At 33.5% G+C, this 11,235-nt stretch overlaps 1 long non-coding RNA gene and 1 pseudogene across 3 annotated transcripts; both read left to right on the top strand.

Moving 5' to 3' along the window:
* The first annotated feature begins 243 nt into the window (after positions 1-243).
* Positions 244-8,442, top strand: LOC150031458 (uncharacterized). 3 transcript variants are annotated; one of them, XR_016525811.1, is made up of 5 exons: positions 244-372; positions 593-1,639; positions 6,057-6,117; positions 6,813-7,040; positions 8,109-8,442. It is a non-coding gene; the product is annotated as an uncharacterized LOC150031458 (long non-coding RNA). The 3 variants fall into 3 exon arrangements; XR_016525809.1 differs by lacking the exon at positions 8,109-8,442 and adding an exon at positions 7,418-7,683; XR_016525810.1 differs by lacking the exon at positions 8,109-8,442 and adding an exon at positions 7,378-7,392.
* LOC150031459 (peroxisomal membrane protein 11A pseudogene) lies at positions 2,916-5,123 on the top strand (annotated as a pseudogene).
* Positions 8,443-11,235: the final 2,793 nt, after the last annotated feature.

Here is an 11,235-nt window from a genome sequence, read left to right as displayed (position 1 = left end):
AAACCAATATAGATGATATAAAAATTGCATTTAAAAGTGGAAAATTAAGTAATTTGAAAATATAAAAAAGAATATGAATTGAGAAGAACGGAATCCAAATTATTTTAGTTTTGAGCCCAGCCCACTAACAGCGGTGTGAGCCCAAATTTAAGGTTTCAATTTAAAAATAATATAATATTAATATAATACAATTAATTCATCCATAAATGCCCTAAACTCCTTTCATTTCTTCTGAAATTTCCTTCTCTGTTCAGTTCTCTCTCTCATCGCCGAACTCCTCCTGGTTTGACCGACGTCGTGGCCGCCGGCTGCGTCTGCCATGGCAGTTTAGTTCGACCTTAATCAACTCATTTCATCTCACGATGATATCAGGTAACTTCAATTTCTTGTCGTTTCCTTTTCGCCCTTTTTAACTTTCTTCGATTTAGCCCTCTATGGTTGGTTTGTTGAATCTGAATCCTGTGCTTTTTTCTCTTCTTTTATTTTGAGATCTGAATCGTTCAGCTTTCCCCATTTATTTGGCTCCAATTAAATTATCATCAATAACCCAACAATAAAGAAAAAAACATCACTTTTATTTGTTCATTTGCAGGCACACAATCAAAACTGAAACATGGTTTTAGTGTTACAGACTTGTGTACACTATACTTTTGGAATAAAAGAAAAAAGAGAATACACTATGCAGAAAGAGAAGGCAAAACAAAAGTTTAAATAAACAAGTTTCATGCAATCAGCTCGATGAAGAGAGACGCCAGAACCGTGGTGGGATCTCCAAGAACGATACTAACAATGGTCTTGATGAAGACCTTAAGGATCCTCCAAAACTTGTTCCCTTTTCCGCCATCCCCACGCCCTCGAGCTTGAATTGCTTTCAGATTCACCTTCTGCAGAGCCAAGTTTGGGTCCTGATCGGCATTATCGACATTGATCCAGTCTCCTCCGTTCTTGTACCATTCTTCTAAAGCCATTTCAGTGGCACAAGCCACGTGAACATGGTACTTCCTGCACTCAGATATGTAGGACCAACCATTGTGTTGGCCGTGGCTTCTGATGGTCTTTTTGTTGCACCACATGCACTCACCTTGGACTTCCTTGTGGAGATTGAACTCCACGTCTTCAATTTGGTAATTCATCTTGAGGTTTTCACAGCAAGGGTGGAGATCCAAGTCACGTTTCTTGCAGTGGTACATAAAGCCATTGATAGGCTTTGTGCAGGCGTCGCAGATCCGTCTGCATTTGTCGTGGCAGGCTCTTGGTGGGATTTTAAAGAACTTGAAGGTGGAACGTGGGAAGAATTCATGGGAAATTGGTGAGTTTTTTGGAAACATACAGGCTTTGTGAAGATCAAAATCACACTTTTCGCATCGGTATCGAGGCCCAAAGCCTATTTCCTTGCAGCCATCGCAAGTGTAAGGTTTCAGATACTTCTTCAGCTCCAGTTCATGCTTCAGGTGGCTTGGATTACACAACTGCTCTGCCATTTTTTAAATGATGGGTGCAGGGTAAGGAAGGGCAGGGATGAGATTGGGAAGACTGCAAGCAGGAAATAGTAGAGAAGAAGAGGTTTGAGAAGAATGCAGAAATGGTAGTGGAGAGATTAGAATGCATATTTAAAGAAATCAGAGGCAATGAGTTTCGGGTAATTTCTTCTATCTTTTTGCTTAGAAGAAATGCATATGTGTTGTAAAGAAATTTCTAAACTCTGGGTTTTGCTTATGAATTTGAAAGAAATTGCTCAACTCTGGGGTTTTACTCGATCCATTTCTCTTCTACTTTGTTAATTTGTTTCAGCAGCTTCTTCTCTTCAGAAGTTTCTCACTTCTTTTTGTTCTTTTTTTTGGGTTTTATATTATTTATAGCATGGAGAAGAGTTTTGACTGAAATAATAATGATATGATTGGAGATTTTGCATTTGTTATTTCCCAATCCTTAACTCTGGGAGCTTTATTATTGACGTTTTTGCCCTTTTCTAGAGGCAATTTGGACCTTCTTATTGTAGAAAAGCTATGGTTAGGGGGTGTGATTTCAATTGAATTTCTAATGTTGAAAACTTTTCAGTGGGATAAGCTCATATTTTCTTTCCCTTTTCATTTACATTTTATAATTTAAACTAATTTGATGTAAAGAACTTTCTCGCTTGTCTTGCTTTTTATTTTCCATAACCATCAAAAGGGAAAATTCTCAACAACATATTTGAAACAATGGTCGTTCGACCTTGAGCTAAAGATAAAACACTCCTAGATTCGTCTCAATTAGAACAACTGAGAATGCATGGAGGGGAGCATATAAGGATTCACAGAAGCCCTTGATTGAATTCAATGCAAGCTCCCGACCTCTCCAAGCCTTCTCATGAAACTTATAACATCACAAGGACGATATGGAACCTTGTTGTTCATTTTTAATGATTTTCTACACTCTCTACCATTCATGAAGTAACCTGCTTATGACCATTTTTAACAATGTCAATAGAACATAGATGAATGTCAATGAATTTTGAACCATCCAAAAAACACTTTTCTTATATACATATGCACGTAGATACCAGTTACAAGAAGAGCGGTTGCAATGGAAGTCAAATGATGTTTGGTTTGACCTAGTGGTCTTAAAATTCAAAGTTGTCTTTAAGACCAATCAAGTATATGACTTTCTTTAGTACAAACTTACTCCTAAATATAGAGTGTTCCTTAATGAAAAGTCGAAACAGGAATACACTTTTGCAAAATCAATAACGTCCCCGAAGGGTCTGGACAACGAACCTAATTCATGGTTGTTGGCATTTGCATATATTGTATTTGCAAAAATCAGTGGACTAGATGGAACATAATCAACAACAATGCACAAATCATTATTGTGGGAGTTGAAAATAACATACATCGACCATAATAAACTTTTTCTTTTTGGAACCATCACGATATATGGCCAAACAAGAATTTCTGTGATTGACAGAAAGGAAAAACTTACTTTGGATCAAATCCTTAAACCGTTCAAAGGATGAATTTGGGGCGATAGAAATCTCAAGAGAGAGAGTTGTCATTCATCAATGAGTAGTTTGGAAAATAGGTGGCATAAAATCATTAGAACTACTTCAATTAGTAGTTTAAAATTGAGAAAATAGTATTAAAATAATCAATGTATAAACTAAAGTCAGAAAAAAAAAATTAATAAGAATAGATACTCTAAATGATCATCAAGCCACTTTACACCGAAGTTCAATTCTATTTGCTTCATTCTCCGTTTGACTCAATCTTTTATTTATTATTCTGGTAACCATATGCTCCAATTCCACCTTGGAAAGTAACAATTTCTATGCATTAAAATTTAAATAATTACTTGTATTCCTAGATATATTTACATCTAACATGCTTCTTTGGCTAGTTAAATATAAATATAGAAGAATTCAGTGCGATAGAGAACGATCAAAATCTACATTTAGTCCAAGGATATGTAGCTCAAAAAGATGATACAAGCACACCAATAAAGGTGATATGGGTGGTTGTAGCGAAAATTATAGCCATAAAAAGGGAAAATGCTCAAGAACACATTTGAAACAATGATCCTTCGACCTGCACCTGAGTTGAGGACAAAACACTTATGGATTCTTCTCAATTAGAACAACTGAGAATGCATGGAGGAGAGCATATAAGGATTCACAAAATCCTTTGATTGAATTCAATGCAAGCTCCCGACCTCTATAAGTATTCTCATGAAACTTATAACATCACAAGGATGATATGGAACCTTGTTGTTCATTTTTAATGACTTTGTACACTCTCTACAATTCATGAAGTGACCTTCTTATAACCATTTTTAATAATGTCAATCGAACATAGATGGAATGTCAATGAATTCTTGAACCATCCACTACAAGAAATTTGGTCTTTTATGTCGGTTGGAAAACTAAAAACAGATGTATAATGTCGGTTTAAAAAAAGTGGATCTTCAATGTCGGTTTTAAACTGACATTAAAGACATACTTTACTATTGGTTTTAAACCGACATTGTAGATACCCATTTATTTTTTTAATAAAGTATCCTCTCTCTTTCATTTAATTTCTCTAATAATTTTCTTCCGTCTCCTTTCTCACTTCTCTTCTCCAAATTCGCCAAACGCTCTTCTTTCTCGCTTCTCTCCTTCAAACCCTTGCCATTTGTCTGTCGATTGTGGGTGAAGAATCTGTCGTGGTCCATCAATCATCGATCGATGGTACAGGTGCATTCGTCGTGCAAGTTTGTTCGTTGTGCAGATCTGGCCTCCGCTCGTTGATTGTATTCATCGATCCGGCCTTTGTGTACAGATTCGACCTTCGTTCGTCGATCCAGCCTTTGTTTGTCATCGATCATGCGGGTCTGGTGTGGATTCGGCCTCCGTTCTCGACAAGTTCATATAGGACCTTAATGCCTTAAGAAATTCACATTTCAAGTTTACCCAAGAATTTCTGCTCGCCCTCCTTGGATATGGCGGAGAAGGGTTTTATTACTTCGTTGAACAATTCATTTGGTTAGCTAAATCTGATTTGATTGACAAATGACTCTCGTCGCTTGCAGAAGATCAGTGTGTGGGTGGGATTTATCGGGTATGTTGGGAGTATTTCGTTGAAATTTAGGGATTTGGATTGTCTTCTTGAAGATAAGGCATGTTTGAAAGCGAGTATTGAGATTGCGGTCACCGAAGGAATAAAAATTTGGAGCAGGATGAGAAGATGAAGAAGTTGTGTGTGAAAATGTTGATGGAGAAGCTTTCGATTGTTCAAGATTGTTTCGATGGATTTATGGCAGTGGTAAACATTCGTCATGGAAGCGGCCAGTTTTCAAGTTCTCTTCTAATTTCTTATGCTGGTCTTCTTTTGGTATTGATTAGCACTCATAAGAATTGGATATCATGTTAAAAATAGCTTTCAATTTTACTAGGCTAAATTTTCTGTTTATTTGAAAACATTCATAGCACAGAGCCATACACTATATATCTCATTAATAATGAGCATTCCTAAACTATTAATGTATGATAATGATTATTGTTAGTGTTCTCCCATTTTTAGCTTGAAGCTTGTTAGAGTTCAGTTCATTGGTTTCCACAACCATTACCATTACAATAATCCTTGACCATAGGTTCCGATTTTCTTCAGTTGATTATGGTGGTAGCTACCACTTTTATCCAGTGTAGGCTCTTTGATGAGATTGTGTTGCTTTCGTGTTCAAAAGTATTCTGATCTATGGCACTTATCAGAGTGTTCATATTTAGATTAAAAGTTGGAACCTACTTCAATGGTTCCATTTATCAACTCCCTTGAGTCAATTATTCTAGTTAGATGACGGGTTAGATTTGTTTCAAGTTCAAATCAACTTCAAGATGTTATATTTATCCTAATCCAACTTAAACTCAATAACTTTTACAATTTAACCCAATGCATATGGTTTTGGTTAAATTGATAGAAAGTGTCTAGCCATTGGGGTATCTTAACATTAACCAATATTATTGGCATCCATGGAACTTCTTAAATGGGATATTCTGCTGAGTTTTTTAGCTCTCCAATCATTTGTATACACAATGTCATAAACACCAAATCACTTTTAAACATTTGTGTGTAATTTTTTAGATTATTTTGTTGTCTTTCTAAGAATCACTTCCAAACATGTTTATTTTGTTATAGCTTTATTTTATATTATTAGATTTTATGGTGTGACTTTATCGTGTTTTTAGACATTCGGACTAATTTTTTTTTTTTTTTGAAGAGGTATTGTAATTAAAGTGTGAGGTGGGAGAATCGAATCTCAAATCACGAGGTTGATAGTATAAACATCATGCTAATTGAGCTACGCTTTTGTTGGCTAAATTGTGTGAATATCATAAAGACACATTCGGACTAAATTTCAACATTGGGGTTGAGCATTAATTAACATTCCAACTCCCCCTTCCATTTTTTCACACCAATTCACTAATTAATCAGTATTCCATTATTAATTATTTCTCATATTATTTCTCTGTGAAGTCTAAAGATTTTAACTTTGTTTTTTATTATGCTGATGTAAGTTTGTGTATTTGATTTTTATTGTTACAGTTTTTCAAGGATAGGAACTAGAGGGGAGGGGAAAGAATTCATTAGGAGCATTCTTACACTTGTATGTTAAACCAATTCAATTTAAAATAGTTGGTTATATTTTCTTTTGGCTACTTGTATTTTATAAACTTTGAAAAGTTTTCTTACACTTGTATATTTCCTAATTATATTTATACAAACTAGATAGTTTTCCATCATGTAATGTCGAAATAAAGCTTTCTCATCTATGCGAGTTAAATCTCTTTACCTTTTTACCTTTCTTTTGTTTAAGGGTCATAATTAAATGGATTTTGTTGATGTTAAGTATGATGGAGGCATGGCTGCAAAATTTGAATATATTGAAATAGGATTGACTATCTTCTTAAGTACAACTCGTTTATGTTTAATAAATCATAAAATATGCCTAGTTCATGGATGTGAAAACTACTTCTATTGTGAGTACAATAATTTTTCTTCAATTGGTTTATAAGAAATTTAGATTTGGATTATTGTTCTTTTCTCTCTTGATTTGATTTTGATTCTATTTTTTGAATTAGATATTTGTGTCTTGAACCCTACTCAGAGGAGAATTTTTTAGTCTTTTAAAGCTAATAACATTAAGTTTTTTGATTCAAAATTGAAGGCAAAAATGTATATTGTGATATCTTCTCTTTCACTTTCTTTGTTTTCTTTTTCTATTAGATTGTAATATTTGTTCATGTAAATTATATATGTATGTTCTAGTTATAATTAGTGATTGTATTTGGATTATTGCAGAAGCCTTTCATTTCGATTTCGAATGATGCTATTATTGAGGCTCTAAAATTCTAATTGGTTCTGAACATTTCATCCGATAATATATGAATTTCAGTTTTTGTTTGTGTTATTTCTTCTTGTTTTGATCTTTTCAGATCTTTAGAACATCTTTTAATTTGTTTGCTATTTTATCTCTGGTTTTCAAATGTTAGGAATCACCCCATTTTGATCGACTACAAGTGTGGAAAGGTATGATATGATCCTAATCGACTTATATTCGTAAATTGTGAATCCATCTAATTATGAGAACTTTGTTGCTTTTACTTAGATAAGAACTTGTAGAAGTTTAAACCAAAATAAAACCTAACTTTTGTACCTACAAATATGATTAAGATGTTGGTTGTTGTCCACCTGATGCAAGAGATCATGGATTTTATTAATATATGTACTTAGTCTATATAGTTAGAGAGCTTTAGGATTGGTTGAGTCTTTCTGGGGTCTATTTTTAATCCCTTCATACTGTATTTACCCATACCTTTTTTTGTAAAATACATCTTGAAGAAATACATTATTGACATGGTATCAGAGCCCAACTAATGAATCACCACCGACATTCGTTCGTGCAGCCGACCCAGCCTCTATTTGCTTTTCGTCTGTCGGTCTTTGCTCGTCCGTGCCTTGACCATATCAGTGACTTCGTTTCTGTCCCTATTTTTCATTCGTTCATCGGACTCGTGCCCCCGTTTTTATGCCTCGCCCAGATTACGTTCGTGCCTTGCCAACCCACCGAATTCCTGCTCGTGGATTCGACGATCCAGATCTGAGTGCTCGAGTTGTTCATTGGCGACCCAAACCCGGACCTCTGTTTAACGAGCCAAACGAGCTTTATCTGATCCATCGATCCAAATATTCGTTCATCCGTTTCGTGTCTTTTCAAATAGACGACTGAGTTGAAAGAAGCCAAATCGAGTCGAAGGAGTCAAGAAGACGAGCCGAGCCGATCCTGTTTGAGCCGTTGAGCCGATATTTGTTGCGTTGACTGAGCCGTTGAACCGAAACTAATGTATGCATCATGTCTCATACTTTGATGGACATGAGTGAATGATTAATTTATTTCTTGACTTCCAAACTTAGTTCCAATCTTCATCTATATGACCATTAATTCTCAAGGTAAAAAGATATACAATTTCAACCTTTGCAAGACCCATCCAAGTAAGGTCTACCTTTGATTTTTTTTTAGTGCTTAGAAATTGGGTCTATATTTTTCTAATGAGCTTTCTTCCATTTATTGAACTATTGAGCTTTCTTGTTTTGTAGGTGAAACAAAGGAGTAAAGATTTGGTATTGCAGCTCTCTTTATGCTTTTTCTTGGGGAACTCTAGATCCAACACATTATGTATTTCGGCTTTATGGTTTTTTTTTTCTGCTTTAGATCTCAAATGGAGACTTTTTTTTTTCTTTTTTCCTTCTTTAAATGTCAAACTATAGTTTTGATATTTGAAAAATCTATGACTTGTAAAAGGTTGTTGGTTGTAGGTTTGGGCTAATTTAAACCCTCCAAAGTAGACAACCAGCTTTATCGAACTTTAAACTTTCAGGCTTTATGTATCAATATCAATGTAACTTGCTGATAGGTTACTTAGTTAAACAATTTATCATTTTCTTTATTGTGAATTAGTTAATTTTATTTTATTGAAAGCTAAGTTGTATACGTAGCAATTAAGATTTTATTTTGTGCATCTCAATAATGTCCCAAAAGGGTCTGGACAACGAACCTAATCCATGGTTGTTGGCATTTACATACATTGTATTTACATAAATCAGTGGACTAAATGGAATATAGTCAACAACAATGCACAAATTGTTATTGTGCAGGAGTCGAAAATAACAGAGATTAACCATAATACATCTTTTTCCTTGACAATCCTAATAATGTTTGATTTGTTTGGAACCATCACGATACATGGTCAAATGAGAATTTATGTGATTGACAGAAGGGAAAAACTTTGGATCAAATCCATAAACTTTTCAAAGGATGAATTTGGAGCGATAGAAATCTCAAGAGAGAGTTCTCAACCATCGATTAGTAGTTTGGAAAATAGGTAGCATAAAATCGTCAGAACTACTTCAATTAGTAGTTTAAAAATGAGAAAATGGTATTAAAATAATCAATGTATAACCTAAAGTCAGAAAAACAAATAAATAGGAATAGATGACTTTTTTAAAAAAATGAAGATGTAAGTAAGAAAACAAAATCAATATCTGAAAAATAAAATAAAGAAAAAAAAGGTCACAGAAATTGAAAAAAAGAATATAATTTAATTTTTTTTAAAATTAGGTTAATGTGAATTCTAACTCGAAAATCAAGGTTATATCATTACAAAAATTGTTTTTGTAATGATATTTCGTTTTTACTATTTATTTTTTAAAATTATTTTATTAGGATTCAATCCAACCGATTAGCATATCTGAGAGTTATTTCAAGATGATTAAAATTTTTTTCAAAAGGAAAATTTTTATAAATAAAAAAATCCCAAAATTATTCACACTTCGTAGCAAAATATTTAAAATTTTTTTTGTACTTTTGAAACTTTTTGATACAGAGTATAAATATTTTTAAATATTTTTTATATTTAAAAAGGTTATTTTCAAAATAACCAAAAAAATGATTTTAATAATTCAAAATCAATTTTAATAGTATAAAAAATGTAAAACTAAATATTAAATTAATTTTGAAAGATTAAGGGGGTATTTGGTCCATGGATTTGGAATTAGGGGGTTTGGAATTAACCCATGTTTGTAATGACCGACTGTTATGACCATTAGTAAATAGTCGATGACCAAATGTTGTGATCTTCGACGATTGATTGTCATGATCATCGACGATCGATTGACCTTTGTGATTGTTGACGACCGACCTATCGTCATGACCATCAACGATCAATCGTCTTGACTTATATTTTTTTTTTTTTTCAATTGACTGACATTGAAGCATCTTTTGAACCATAACAAATATTATTATTGTGGAAACATATGAATTCAAAAGAAACTTCTGAAGTTTGGGTTTTGCATATGCTCAAATGCATATGAATCTGAATAAGATTTCTTGAAAATGTGTAAAAATCTGTTATTTAGAAAGATGTGAAGTAGTTTATGTTATGAAAGTTGGTTGATTTGTGGCCCAACAGCTTCTACTATTCAACTCCTCAACATTGCCATACCCACCCACATAGAAGGTTCTCAGTTCTCTTCTATTCTGAGTAATATTTTATCATGGGAAAGGTGTTTTGACTGAAATTCTATTAATTGAAAATATTCCATTTGCTTTGTACTTTCCCTGTTCTTGACTCTAGGAGCCTTATTGACCTTTTTGCCCCTTATAAGAGATGTTAATTGTATGGTATGGAGGGACTTTCTGTAGAAAGCTATGGTTAGATGGTCTAATTAAAAGTTGATATTATTCGACTCCTTTTGAGTATCTAGCCACCCCGATATTGATACAATCCTAAAGAGAAAGAACGATGGAGTTTTCAAAATTAAACTAACGATCATATATCTAATTAAAAGTTGGATTTCTAAAATTAAATGTTGAAGGGTTAAATTTATATAAATTAGTAAGTTTGGGGGCCTAATTTTAGCTATTGTATAAGTTGTGGGTTCAATTTTTATCATTAAAGGTTTGATTTCTTACAAGTTGACAAATAAAGAAAAGAGCTTAGCTCAGTTGGCATCAAATACCTATTATCAACGTCATGGTTAGAGGTTTGATTCCTCACAAATTGACAAATAAAGAAAATGTACATGATCAAAAGGGTAGGGGAACCACCTAATAGGAATGTGCCCCTTGGCATCTACTAAAGCCGAAAACTTTACTCCCCTCTTTGATGCCAAGATAGAAAAGGTTAGACTAATTCAGATTAACGTTAAGCTAATCAAAATATGTCGAAAATATAGATGCAAATGCAGATGTACTATCTCATTTCTCATTTGCAAAGTCACAAGACCCTTTTTAACTTCCTTCTTTTGTGTCATTGGATGCAAACATCACGTAAAATCCAATTTTGTAAAAGGAATCACATTAAAATGCCATAATACAAATATGATTAATATAGAAGAAGAAAGAAAACTACTAGATTAAAAAAGAATCAAGAAAATACAAGAAAAAATGGTCAAAACAATCCTTTTTAAGTTTTCACTTTTCACAACTAGTCCGCTTTTTGAAAACTCGTTAAAATAGTTTTCTCGATACTTCTCGGTCGAGATCGATCACCAAAATTTGTATAAAAAATTTAACATTTTCAACCAATATCCAAACTATCTATTCTTTTTGGCTTGCTCGGTGGAATCTCGACTAGGATGAGGATCGAGATTCCGCAGAATCACATGATTTCCCCAATCTTACGTAATCTTTTTAATGTTTCCAAAATTTAAAAATCGCACAACC

Source organism: Benincasa hispida, unplaced genomic scaffold, assembly GCF_027475165.1.
Source record: "Benincasa hispida cultivar pf3 unplaced genomic scaffold, pf3_genome.v1.1 HicScf120, whole genome shotgun sequence".
NCBI classification, from domain to species: Eukaryota; Viridiplantae; Streptophyta; class Magnoliopsida; order Cucurbitales; family Cucurbitaceae; genus Benincasa; species Benincasa hispida.
Note: the sequence above shows the minus strand (reverse complement) of the source record. Positions and strands in the feature narration are given on the sequence as shown.